Source organism: Podarcis muralis, chromosome 9 (genome assembly GCF_964188315.1).
Source record: "Podarcis muralis chromosome 9, rPodMur119.hap1.1, whole genome shotgun sequence".
Taxonomy (NCBI): domain Eukaryota; kingdom Metazoa; phylum Chordata; class Lepidosauria; order Squamata; family Lacertidae; genus Podarcis; species Podarcis muralis.
This window is the reverse complement of record NC_135663.1, coordinates 28,180,941-28,195,401: the sequence shown is the minus strand read 5'-3', so window position 1 is coordinate 28,195,401 and position 14,461 is coordinate 28,180,941.

The window sequence follows — 14,461 nt, the reverse complement described above, 5'->3', positions numbered from 1 at the left end:
AACAGAAACGCAAACCAAACAGCTTTAGTTATCTCTTCAATAAGATTGTGGCTGATACCTCATCATAGCAATTAGCCATGTGTTGTGTGAAGCACAGATCAATCTCTTTCTTCAAGCTTGGGTTAATAGTTTTGTGACATTTAATTTTTTTTCATATTTCAGAAGTTCAGCATTCCTTCCTTGTACAATTTCTGCACTGGAAAACTTAGCCTGTCCAGTAGCGAACTTAATCAAAAATACCCATCCTGCTGTACCATTGCTAACAATTTCGTTAATGTTTGCTTTGAAATTGCTTTTTATTTCATTCTTAGAAGACTGTGCACTCCTACTGATACTTCTTTTTTTGAAAAAGGTGGGAAACTGAAATACGGCTATCTTCCAGTAGCAAGTTTATTCTTTCTACATCACATTTGAACCGGATAACGTGCTATTGGCATTGAGTAACACACCATGGGACAAAGGCTAAGCAGATTTGGCCTGCCTAGAACCTGGATTAGAGCCCATCAGGGAATAATAATAATAACAACAACAACAACATACATGAGATCCAATGTAGATTTGTACATAAAATCAAGTGCTTCTGGCAACTAATTTGGGGTGCATGTGTTCACTCACTAAATAAAAAGGTATGCATTACTTATTTATGTTAACATCATAATGGATATCTTCTGTTGTTGTTCTTTTTTTTTAATGCCATTTTGTGATTTAGTACTTCCTGAGTTACCAGCTTACTACTTTTACCACCCTGTAGATGGAAACTGCATAGAGAAACTTCATCTCAAACTACATCTCTCTTGTACCGTTAGCTGTAATGAATATGGTGGAAGTCCCTACGCAGTAACTGAATCACTTCCTCTTGGATATTCAGACTTCCCAAATATATATATCCACTGAAATGATGAACAGAGATTTGTGTGCGGGAGTATTCTATTTTTAGGGCTGTCTCGTAAGACAAGGTAATTTTATAACACTCTCAATGCTGGCTGTGGCACAGGGGAGGATCACACTGCATCTGAGTGAAAAATATTAAGTTATTGGAGTTTTCAAAAGTATATACATTATAGGAAATCTGCACTGCATTATTTTTTGTTTTAAATAAATGCTGAGCTGAACTTTGTCCATGTCCAGTCAGCTAGGGTTGCCCTTATTCACATTTTAATTGGAGAGAGGGAGGGTAGAGCCCAGGCACAGCTGAATACTTTGAGGCTCAGATTATTTAAGCAGGAAACTTGAGCTCCTGCTTAACCCTCTCTCCTTTTGAAATTCATGGGATGTAATTTCTTGTCCAACAGTAGGGCATACTTAGAGCACAATAGCCAGTTAAATAACCATAAGTAGGGGCGAAACTAGGCTTTATTTCACCTGGGTCAAAGACCCAGCTTCCTCCCCTAGCTAGGGCACTGCTTTAAGAGACTTAAGTTGCAAGCCAAACTCCTCACCCACCATGCTAGGGTGGGGGATTGGATGGGGTGGAAGTCTCCTTCTCCAAGCCCCATCCAGTCTCCCACGCTAGCATGGTGAAGTCTCCTTCTCCAAGCCCAAAACAGCTCAGCTGACATCACTCTGCAACAGATCTTCCCAGCACAAATAAGCTGAGCATGATCACACCACTCATCTAAAGGTGTATAATAGGCTCAGTTCACAGCTTTGAGTGAAGGTGCCACCCCACTCCTCTCCTTCCATGTGTTCATTTGTACTCAAATTAACACGCAAACTGTCCTATTATCACCTGCTAATGGCTACACGGCAAGCTGCTGTTAAAGGCACAACTGCACTGGCCTATTGACAGACCTGTTAATTGCTCATGGGTGATTTGCGTTTGGAGTTTCTCCTTCCTGCCTTGTGGAACAATGCTTTGGAAACCCCCCTGGCTTTCAAGAGCAAACCTGTGATATGGTGGTAGGAAGGTTCAGGCCGAGGTGCTGTTGAGTTCAGGACCCCAATACTTGGCACCTTGCCAGGACCTCCTCAAAGCTGGAGCCAGCCCTAAGGAAAGGTGGTCGCAAAACTCTTCTATGCTGTACTTTTTGTGAGGTTTTAATTATAAGCTGACCCAACATGAGCCGAAAAATGAGTGAAATATAAACATAAGAAAAAATGAATAAAATAACTAACATAATTTGCAGCTGCACTATGAACGTGCTGCATATTTGAGACTCATGTCATACTCCACAATTTCAAATGTAGATGAATGAAAATTTAGGCAAACGCATGGTTTGATTTATTTTCTCCATGTGACTCAATGAGGAGAGCATCGCAGCCAGGCAAATTCCATGGGTATGTTGGAAGTTGGAGGAATCTGAGTGGCAGAGGACACACTTTGCATGGAAAAGAGTAGAGCTGGCAGTGACTTCTGTCTGAAACCCTGGAGAGCAGCTGTCAGCACTGTAGGCCATACTGGGGTAGATGTTTTTTCTTCTTCTACCTAGTCCACACACACACTCATTTATTTATTATTATTCCCCTGAAAAATGCTTCTCGGTGAACTGGTTTCATTCTGACAGTAAAAGCCCACTGCAGATTGCTTCTGCATTACCTGACAGTGTGTCGATGTGAAAACAGATATAGGTGGTCGCAGCAATGAGGGGTCTCTCCATGCCTGCCCAATGATGTTGTGGTATACCAAGATTGCAAGGGGAAGGTTTTCAAATGTGTAATCCGATCAAGGGGAGAGTTTTCAAGCACATACCAAGTAACCACACCCACGAATCTGGATGGTGGAGCTACAATCAGTCTAGACTGAAAGCAGCATGTTGAGGATGAGCATGAATCCAGGTTGAGAAAAACTACATTTTGAGACCACAAACAGGCAAGTGTATATGGAGCCTAAGGCAGCTTAGTGTACCTGCAAAGCCAGGTGGTTGAGCAAAGTGTCTAGGCAACCTAGGAGGTTTAGTTTCCCTCGAATTTCACAGCAGTATTTTATACCTACTGGGCACTCTGCATATTAAAAATAATTGCAAAAACATGTACGCCAGACCTAAATGAAACCAAATGTGTTGGCTTTACAGTACACGGTAAAAGATCTGTCAGGACCGTCAGCCCTTCTTTTTGCAAGTATAATTTTCCACTGAAACCACCAGTGTAGAGAAAATCGCATATTTTCGTCCAAATCGCACAGCAATCTTCTGGTTAGGTTCAACTGCAGGACAAGCAGTCAGGACAATCTCCAGTACCTTTCAGGCTTCACAATGATCTTGCATTAGAACATTTGCTAGGAAATCTTGTGGCATGCTTTGATGGCAATTTTACCTTTTAATCATGTGACAGTTGCTATAATATATATGCACTAGTACTAATGCTAATACTGTGGGAACACTTCAATGAAAGAAACAAAAGTGGAAGGGACATACGATTGAAAACCTAAGATGTTTATGCCACTAATGGTAATTACTTGTTGTTGGAATCTAGCTGTCTTGGGAAGCAATGGAGGAATGCGCCTTTGGGTTTGAAGTCAAACCACTGGAGAGTTACAGCGCCTGCTGTGGCTGGGCTGTAGAGCCCAAAATGGGAGATACGTGTTTTGTTCCAGCTGGGGCAAGTGAAGGCGTCTCTTTCTGCTGCTGCAAATGCACCATGATGTTGCTTCTTTCTGCGCTGCTCCTGGTGGTCATTCCTCCTCTGGTCACTGCTGTGGATACACAACCTGACGGTCTGTCTCCAGGCACTGCAGTCTTCTGCAAGGGATTCTCACATGGCAGGGTTGTTGCTACCAGCCTTCATGTACTCTTTACAGACATTTTTGTAATGCAGAGTTGGTCTGCCAATGGGCCTGAAGCTATCAGCATGCGGGGGTCGATCGGCCAGCTGGCTAGCCCCCAGTTGGGTCGTCTCCTTCCAGTTGTTCCGCTGCGAAGATCCATCAACCTCTGCTGTGACATAAATCAGCAACCCAAGCCTCCCAGACTTGGGCACACTATACTTAGTGTAAACTGCACAGCAGACGAGACTGAGGCTGTGGATACATACTACGAACTACGGATTTCTTAAACATAAATCAAGACAAAGAAACATGTTGTCTCTCCTGTCGTCTCCTCGGAGAGAGAGTCAAAAGCAAAAGCAATACAGTGGAAGTTCCGCTTACGCCAGCAAACAGTGCATTGAGTTCAGCATCACAATAATGTGACAAATAATAATCCTATGTCTGCAACTAAAGGTGGAATGGAAATTTCCCAACAGCCTCCCACTTTCCATGTAACCTGTGATGCAGTATTTCAACCCAACTGCAACCGCTGTACATAAACCTTAACAACTTTAGACAACAGATCTGCAGGAATTTCGTTTCCTGGCATGTAGGACACCTGAATGAGTCCTTTCCGAAGACACTCCCTTACACAATGTAACTTTATCTGCAAGTACTTGGTTCTTTGCTTGCAATTATCTGAAGCTAGCAAAGCCAAACAGGACCTGTTGTCTTGATACACCTGTATAGGACATTTCACATTAACCCTGACGTCCTGAAACAGTTGCCACAACCATTCACAATCCATAAGTGAATATGACAGTGCATTGAGTTCAGCTTCACAATAATCCCATGTCTGCAACTAAAGGTGGAATGGAAATTTCCCAACAGAAGCTTCCCGCTTCTCGTAGAGCATGTCCTTGGGGATCCTGCCATCTTCCATTCTGTGGACATGACCAAGCCCAGCGTAGACGTTGCTGAGTCAAGAGTGCAAACATGCTGGGAATGTGGGCTTGGGAAAGCACATTGTTTGAGACACTGTCCTGCCACATGATACCCAAAATCTTGCTGACACAACGCATGTGGAAGGCGTTGAGATGTTGCTCCTGGCAATTGTAAGTTGCCTACGACTCACTTCCACAGAGCAGCGTGCTCAGGACACAAGCCTGGTAGGCCTTCATCTTGGTACTGGTCATTAGCATCACATTCTCCCATACCCTTTTGGAGAGACGAGCCATTGCTGTAGCTGCCTTGCCAATACGCTTGTCCAGCTCCGCGTCAATGAAGAGAAAACAAAAAAAATTCCTTGCAGTAGCACCTTAAAGACCAACTAAGTTAGTTCTTGGTATGAGCTTTCGTGTGCATGCACACTTCTTCAGATACCTGAAGGTATCTGAAGAAGTGTGCATGCACACGAAAGCTCATACCAAGAACTAACTTAGTTGGTCTTTAAGGTGCTACTGCAAGGAATTTTTTTTGTTTTGACTATGGCAGACCAACACGGCTACCCATCTGTAACTGGGTCAATGAAGAGGTTGCTTGTAATGGTGGAATCTAGACAGACAACATTGTCTACCACCTCAAGCAGGTAGTCACAAATGCTGGTGCATGGAGTGCTGGTGACATCCTGACCCAGAATGTTGATCATCTTCAGGCTGATGGCAAGGCTGAACTCCCTGCAGGCTTGGGCAAAATGGTTGATGAGCCCCCCTGTAGAGCTTCCTCAGAGTGTGTTGTCAAGGCTGCATCATCTGGAAACAACATCTCTCGGGTGAGGGCCCACCACACTTTTGTCTTAGCATGGAGATGTGCCAAGCTGAACAGTTGAGCTGAAGGCATATGAAAGGACCAGGGAGAAAAATATGCCAAAGATAGTTTCATACCACTCTTTATTGGAAAGGTGTCTGAGGGTGTCATCCTCATTGGTTCTGTGCATGTTCTCGTGGAAGGGACACTAACATCTTGTGAAGCTTAGGAAGCCATCTTATCTTGTTGAGTAATCAATTTCCCATAATATAATGCATAGAACATGTTTCAGACATATTTTGTTGACTTTGTGTTCTTTGGCCAAATTTCCTTTCTAATCATAAAGCTGCACATCTCAAAAAACAAACCTATATAGATTTTGCAAGAGTTACTCCATATGTACACAACTGATACTGAGACCAGACTTTTATCTTCTCTCAAGGGCAATTCAAACATAATAACATCACATCTGCTGCCTATATTATTTTGATTTGAAGCGAGCTTATTATAATTGCATAGACTGCATCCTATAATTCAGAGTTATCTCCTTGCACAATGCAAGTGGAAAGTCATTTTATTGTTTTATTTGTGTGTGCCTGTCTTTCTTTGTCATATGCAACCCTGTTTAGTTTACAGCAGTCATGCAACTTAATGCCATGTTTTCCCTCTACACTTTCAGCACGAGCCAAAGCATTTTACTCACAAATAAATCATACCGAGTTCAGTGGCATTTATTCCTAAAGCAAGTGTGCTTTAGGCAAGATGACAATCCTGCACTACAGTCTTATGCACGTTGATTCAGAAAGACGTCTATCTCTATCACATTTTGACTGTTAGTCTTCCAGGGCTCAGCAAACTTTTTCAGCAGGGGGCCAGTCCACCGTCCCTCAGACCTTGTGGGGGGCCAGACTATATTTGGGGGGGAGGGGAATGAACAAATTCCTATGCCGCACAAATAACCCAGAGATGCATTTTAAATAAAAGGACACATTCTACTCTTGTAAAAACACGCTGATTCCCGGACCGTCCGCGGGCCGGATTTAGAAGGCGATTGGGCTGGATCCGGCGCCCGGGCCTTAGTTTGCCTACCCGTGGTCTTCCCCATGCAATTAGAGAAGGGACAAGCTTGTTAACTCAGCTCTCTCTGTGGAGTCACAGTGCTGGAGAGCAGGAGCCAGCTGTGCTCTTGGACGATCATTTGAAGTTCTAAATAAATGGTGAGGAACCTGTGGCCCACCAGATGCAGTTGGACCAGAACTCCAAACATTCCTGACCATTGGCTTTGTTGCTGGGGATGATGGGAATGGTAGTTTATCCACATTTGAAGGGCCACAACATTCCCATCCCTATTCTAAATCATGCTGGGGAGGTCTACATGAGTACAGCAGGCTCCCTGCTGTAGACATTTGTCCTCCAACCAGCCCATGGAGAGTGGTGGAGACAGACATGCTGATGCTGCAGAAGAGGCTAAGCTAGCATGCTCACCCCGCTGTCCTTATCTTGTGAGGAGCATAACCCCCGAAGAGGGCCTGTGTTCAATGTGGATTTTTCCTAAGCAAGCAAACACTTGCTATCACTCTAGAGTCCTATACACCATTATTCCAATATAAGTCTCATTGAGGTTCACCTTTAAATGCTAACTGGATCAAATTTCTCCTCCATCCCCAGGTCTGAGTACACATCCATTGGACTGCACTGCTAGGCTGCAGTTGACACAAGAGACTACATATTAAGAATCCAGCAATCCAGGCATGAAGGCAGATAAACTGTAAGCCACAGCCTGATTGCAAAGTGATAGTGTTTCCCAGTCCGAGGCTCACTTTTATTATTACTATTATTGAATAGATACCCCACCCTTCCTCCCAAAGTGGCCCATATATAGCCCCATTAGGCACAGCCACAATCTTCAGACTTCATCAATCACAGTTTTTCCTGTTGGGTTTGAAGATACCAAAAAGCTAGCGTAAGGATGACACAACCAAACCCCACCATTCAGTAACAGGGTGCCTCTGAACACATGAGATTTTTTTTCAGTAGTCTACTCCTGAGTAGCAGAAGTTCTGTTTCAGTAACTTTGATTAAGAAGAAAAGGGGGCTTTGTTGTTGCTGCTGCCAAGAGCTAAGGAACTGAGAGCTGGAAACCCTTACAGATCTATGGCAAATCGTCCAGAGATTTAGCAGTAGATCTGGACCTTCCTCCTGCCACTGTCCTACTTCTGCAGCATGCCCAATTAAGCCCTGCACCTGCAATTGCATCTTTGTACTCTACTTGCAGAGTTTACAGCTAGCAGAGATTTGAACTCAGCCAGGCATCCAATCCAATGGAGATCTCCTTTTATCTCTTGTCTGCTGTTGAAGGTCTGGAAGGATGAGCTCACACAACCCGTCGGCGTTGCTGCTATCATTTGTCAAGCTTTAGAGCAGCGAACTTCCCTCAGTGGCTTGTAGATGAATAGAAAATGATCTATTCATAGCGGCAGACACTTGTTGGGGCTTTGAAATGACCATGGAATATCTGAAATCATATGAAAAACTTAATTGTGTGAAATGAATTTACTCCATAGATTACAGGCTTGAACAGAAGCTGGATGCCCATAAGATGTGCATTGTGTTCACTGACATTGGTAGGATCCAGAATTGTATTGAAGCAGCAGTCATCATGTTAGCCAGCGAAAAGAGAGATTATTCAGAAAACCAGAAAGATTTAAGAACTACTATGTCTCACACTTAGGGCAATGGTAGTAAATCTTCCTCTGGTTTTGTTTTTTACCCGCTGACTCCTGGCTTTTCAAAGAACCCCAATGAGCATTTAAAGTTTTCTGTGGTAATGCATCTGGCAAAATGCCAGTATTGTTTCAGCTCCAAAAGGCTGGTTCAACAGTGAACTTTCTTCCCCTCCAACCCAGATAATAACCTCAGCACATTAATTTCAACACTGTTGTTTCATTTAGGAATTTCAATACACACACTGAACAGAGCACCAAGCGCAGGAAAGTGCCTTGAGTGGACCCTTAAGCAGAACACTTTATAGCAGAGCTCCCAAAGGAAATTGTTTACCTGTTCATTCATGCATCCTTGGAAACAAACTTGGAAAAGCATATCTGTATCGCAGATTCAGAAGAACAGCTTTGTGTGCATTCTTGACTTTTGTAACATCTATAGTACTTTTATGCTCAGAGCAGATTTATCAGTTCTTGAGAATGCTGTAGAAGTGAACATTAGTACTCAGGCATATGAAACATTATATTAACATGCAAGTGTAAAGCCAGGACATTCTCATGCTTGCAGACATGGGTTTCTGGGGGGTGGGGTGGGAAATGTCCTTGTTTTAATGAATACAGGAGTGGGGGGTAATTTCAGAATGGAGATTGATGTGTTTGAGGGAGAATTAAACACATACAATACTTCCCGCACACCCAGTTGTTCCCAGAAAATATATCCCCAATTGGTTTGACCCCCACATGCGGGTTTTTCTTGTCTCCGAAATTAGCTATATTTACACTACATTTTGCCAAACAAAAGATCTCAACAAATTATAATCTATAATAATGCTTCCAATTTTTAAAATTATAATTGGCCCAATTTTAAAATGGCTTTTGCAGTAGTAACTTTTATGGGCCTGTTAAAGACATTCCTCTTTCACCAAGTTTTAAAAATGGAGATCTTCATCCCTGTTGGTATATGAATTCAGTTTGAATTGATTTAATGTATGTGCTGTTTAAATTGTTTTACTATATGCAATTGTTTTAACTGTTTTGATATATGTAACACTTTTATTTATGTTTTTATTATAATAAAACCCACTTTGGGATGCCTCATAGGAAGCGGTTCATAAATGAAATAAATAATAATGCAATCTGATAAATATTTTTATTTTTATTACTACTACTATTTAGTATTGATTGCTTTTAGGGATCACCCTTCCTCATACAGGACCAGGTGGCTGTACAACAAAATTAGAACAAATACAATATGAATATATTCACAAAGTAGCCATCATTAAAAACACAATCCACACATTGCTGTTCAATGCAAACATTGTCATATCAGACTGAAAAGGCCTGGGCAAACAGAAGTGTCTTTGCTGACATCTAAATCCCAACAAAGAGACAGATGCAAATCCAGGAGGAGATCATTCCAGAGTCGCAGCAGCCCCACTTGGGAGAAGGCCCTTCTATGAGCCCCCTCACCATGAATTGTCTTGGAAGCTATGAAAAGAGGTCCAACCCTGCCATTCTTAAGAACTGCAGTTGGCTGCTGTCACCCACCTAGAGATCCAAGCCCTTCCATTGTATGGGGAGCCAACCTGGAGGCTTCAGGTCATTTATGGGAGTCTGGCAACACTAATAAAAGGAGAAACTGGAGCAGCTTCCTCAAGCTTAGGCTTTGAATCCTGAAATGGGGGCAGGAGGGGGCAGAGGGGACCTTGGGAGAACATTGTGGGCACTGTGACACCTGCATGCCTATCTCTCTCTCTCTCTCTCTCTCTTTTGTGGCCACATGAAAATGGGGTATGCGTAAGTGCAGGTGGGTTGTATGTGTACTTGTATTGAAAACAGCAGCATACAGACACTAAGAAAACTGAACAGAGGAGAAGACTAGGATCCTAGTTTCACATTCAAAAAACTAAAAAGCTTTAGGGTACCTGAATCAGGGTCGGTAGGCAGTGGAGTGCTTTCAGAGGCAATGTTACATTCTCCTAACTTGCTGCCTCCGTTCAGAACATGGCAGATTAATTCTTCACTAGCTCCAGCTCCAAGGTAGCCCCACGTAGAGCGCATACCAATAATCCAAATGCGAAGTCACCAGAGCGTGAGCTACTGATATCAAAGTATCTCAGGCTAGGAAATGCTACAGCAAGCGAGCATATAAAAAGAATTGCCAGCTCCAGGTGTAGCAACTGATAATATGTGTCAGACCAGATAAGTTGGATCCCACATGGATGATAAAGTTAGAGCACCATTCTCGACACCATCTCCACCAGCTCAGTCAGGGAGACTGTTGGGCAGTACGCAAAAATCCTTGCTCTTCCTCTCTGACCCAGCTGCAATCCCACCCATTCTATAATAAACACCAGGGTGTTTTCCTCATTTGTGAGGTGTTCCTTAAAAGCAGTATCATGGATGAGAGAGGTTTTACGGTACACAGACCTGGTGTCTAGCAACAGCATCACAAAGTGGGAGGGCAAGTTGGTTATCACAACCCAAGATCTCTTGGTTGAGGGATAGTCCAGAAGGAGTCATAGCTTGTAGGCATCTGCTACCCCTTCTCCTATGGTTCCTTAGAAAATGCCACAGATGGCCCTGCAAGAAATAAAAAGGCAAGTCTATATAGTGAAGCTGAGGCTCCAATACTTTGGCCACCTCATGAGAAGAGAAGACTCCCTGGAAAAGACCCTGATGTTGGGAAAGATGGAGGGCACAAGGAGAAGAGGACGAGATGGTTGGACAGTGTTTTCGAAGCTACCAGCATGAGTTTGACCAAACTGCAGGAGGCAGTAGAAGACAGGAGTGCCCAGCGTGCTCTGGTCCATGGGGTCACGAAGAGTCGGACACGACTAAAAGACTAAACAACAACAATATAGTTACTTCTAAATACTAAAAGTTGTTAATATATTTTGTCTGCTGTTTGAGATGAATTTTAATTGTTATAGTTTTTGGTAACAGCGTTGAAAACTGTAAACGAAAGATATATGAGGAAGGGGCAATAGCCCCTAAGAGAAAGCGATTCAAATAGTTTTAAGGTTCTCCTCAAATAGAAAACTGCAAATATCCACTCCATACATTCAAAGCACATGGTTTCCTGCAAAGAATCCTGGGAACTGTAGTTTATACCTCTCAGGGCTACAGTTCCCAGGATTCCTTGGGGAACACAATGTCCTTTCAATGTGCTTTTAAGACAATGGGATCTGTCAACGCCATTGCTAACGCTTATAGAATGCAGCTGCCATAACCCTTTCCTTAAAAATCTATAAATATGCTTTTCATTAAGCCTCATTTTCCTTTGCATTCCCATTTGTAGCCAGCAAGTTCAAATTGCCATGTTTCATAAAAATCTTTTGAGTTATTTGTCTGTGCAGGATCTGTAGTTTCGATACTCAGTATTTAATCTGGAGAAATGTTAAGCGCTCATTTGACTTAGCTGACATAGCTCAAATCAGTCAGAGCAAGATGGATCCCCCCGCCACATCACAGTTTTTAATGTATCTGTAATTGCAGAACATCTTCAAGGATGGTGTATGTAAGGAGATTCTTCTTCTTCTTGATGAACAATCCTTAAACAGCAGAAACATGGAACAGCAGATCCACCAGCCTGCAGCTGATGCCCTAACAGTTTGAACAAGCCAGGTTGGAAAGTGATAGGCTGTTTTATTTTTTATTTTTATTGCCTTGCCAGCTTCAGGCATAATAACTGTTTTTAAAAATAATTTTTTTAATCCCTCACATTTAACATGGGATGACCCCTTTATGTTTTCCCTTGAGTTCAGGCCCACTACTCATTTGAAGTAGAAGCAACCTGCATGAAATAATTGTCCTGCACTCAGATGTTTTTAGTTCAGGCCATGCCCTTACCACCTCCTCAGGTATGGACATAACATGTGATGGAGGTTCCACATATATCCAACACAGGTGCTGATGAAACAATGCAGAGGTTCCCAGCTCCATTTGCACTTGCAAAGTCCTCTGGATCCTCTTCTCTTTGAACAGCTCTGAAGGACTTGAAGTGGGTTCCTACATATCAGGCAATAACAAGGCATTTAATTCAGCAGAATGTATTAGCCATAGTGAATCAGATACAGTCTTTAACAAAATTCGTTCTTTTCACAGTTCATTTTGGACACACGTTTATGTCTCTTGTCTGAGCTTGGGTAGAAATATTTTCCACATTGCTCTTTGTTATTACTTATTAATATATACAATCTTGTTTGCCCACTACTGATTTGTATTGACTTATGTTACAGCTCACAGGAAAGAGACTATGTTTCAAATAGTTGCGCCTGAATACTCAAATACATATTTTGGAACCAATGTATAGTCTTTCTTGACCTCAGTAATATAGTAACTTGACAAAACCATGATTAATAGAATATCCGAGAAGCCGTTTCATATCCAAGCACAGATTACTGCTAAATTAATTCTTATATTCCTCCGGGCCGTTGCAATGCCCTGGGAGATATTTAATCCCCCTTTTACATTTTGTATCTGAATTGCTATCAGGTTTCCTTAAAGATGCCTTAAAAATTCCTGCAGGAAATATCAGAAATGCCTTAGTATCACTATTGCTAACAAGGAGTTGGTATTTCATTAAAAAAAAAAAATACCAGGGGTGGAAAAGGTTCCAGTTATTCATTCATTTAAGTATTTCTACACTGCTTTGCATTTAGAGAAATACTAAAATGCTTCATACAGTAATAAAACATAATGAATCTAACAATAACAACAATAAATTCACTAAAACTATCACAGTGACCGGTAATAATAATAATAAAGGTCAGGGCAAGCCTGGGGGAACAAGTATGTCTTCATTTGGTAGCATAAACACCCTTGAGTTTGTGCTTGAATCCAAGGGTGCTTCCAGACTGTTTCTGGGTGGGATTCAGTTGCACACTGGCAAATATACATTGCTCAATAAAAGTGGATTTGGCGCTCTGGAGCAACAGACCTGTTTCTTCAAAAACATAGGACTATCTGAAGTTAGGAAAGTGACAGGGAAATGCACTGGAAAGTGTGGAATAACAATTGCATGAGGCAATGACATCCTTCCCTGCAGGCAAATCAGAATGAGCACTCAGTAAACAGATAATTTGGGAATGAGCTGCTGCCTTCATGCCATTTTCAACGTGCTTTCTTTTTACATAATTGCATCTGTGTCAGCGCTGAACCACAGGCAGGCATCAGGCAGGAGTGGGAACCATGTCTGAAGGTCAGAGCCAGAGAATAGGACAAGACAGATTATTATTGCCCAGGCAAAATCCCAATGTGAAAATAGTATATCTTCTCAGTCAGAAGATCTGAAATATAGGCTTGCACTATTTGCTGAATATGTGGATTTCACTGGTATCTGTAGGAGACAGAGCTCCTTGAATTCTACTCAAATCTATTATTATTAGTAGAGTTTCTTTGTCTTGGTTCTTAAAAAGCAAATCTTTTGTCTTCACGCATTGTTGCAATCCTTATTGAACACCAAATTATATTCTTGGTGAGCGACAAATTACATTCTTGACGTTCTGGAATGTTGCCCAGAATATATAATTAGCAGATCTTTTCAGCAATTATTTTCTAATGTGTCTATTACTTACTCTAAATTTCTCATTAATAAAAGAATTGTCAATGTATTTCAATGCATGGTAAAGTCTTCAAATATCCTTTTAGCTTAGACTCGGTAATGTAATGAAGCAAACAGTGGTTTTCTTTATTCTACGTAAAAGAACATTTCAATTATAAAAGAATTGAACTTTACATTAGAGGAAACTGCTATTTGCAGTGCCCTGAGAGACCCCACCATGCTTAGCTCGAATATAAAGTTCTTTTGTGAGGGGATCATGCCAATCTGTGTTTAATAAAATATTTTTTAAAAGTTTCCCAAATAAATAATTTACTGAAAAGCTTTTAATACTTGCTCTTGCTAATGTTATGATCATGTTACTTTCCATCATTCACTTGGACTGCAATTCTATGAATGTTTACTTGGAAGTAAGTCCCACTGTATTCCATGAGATTTGCTCACTAGTGTGGGCAACCTGTCCAAATGAGTGGTTGTTGTCCAACTCCATTCTCTCTTGGATGTCCTTAATTATCTAGATCAGGGGAAGCTAACATGGTGCCCTCTAGATATTTTGGACTTGAACTTGCAACACCACAACCAGCATGGCCATTGGCCCAGAATTATGGGAGTTGTCCATGACGTCTGGGAGACACCTTGTTGGATACCCCTAATTCAGATGCAAGATCCATTTCAATCTGAAGTAGCCTTGATTGGAATGTAACCCTTTTGATCCTGCATGGTTCGATCCTTTCTGCCCCACTCATGTTT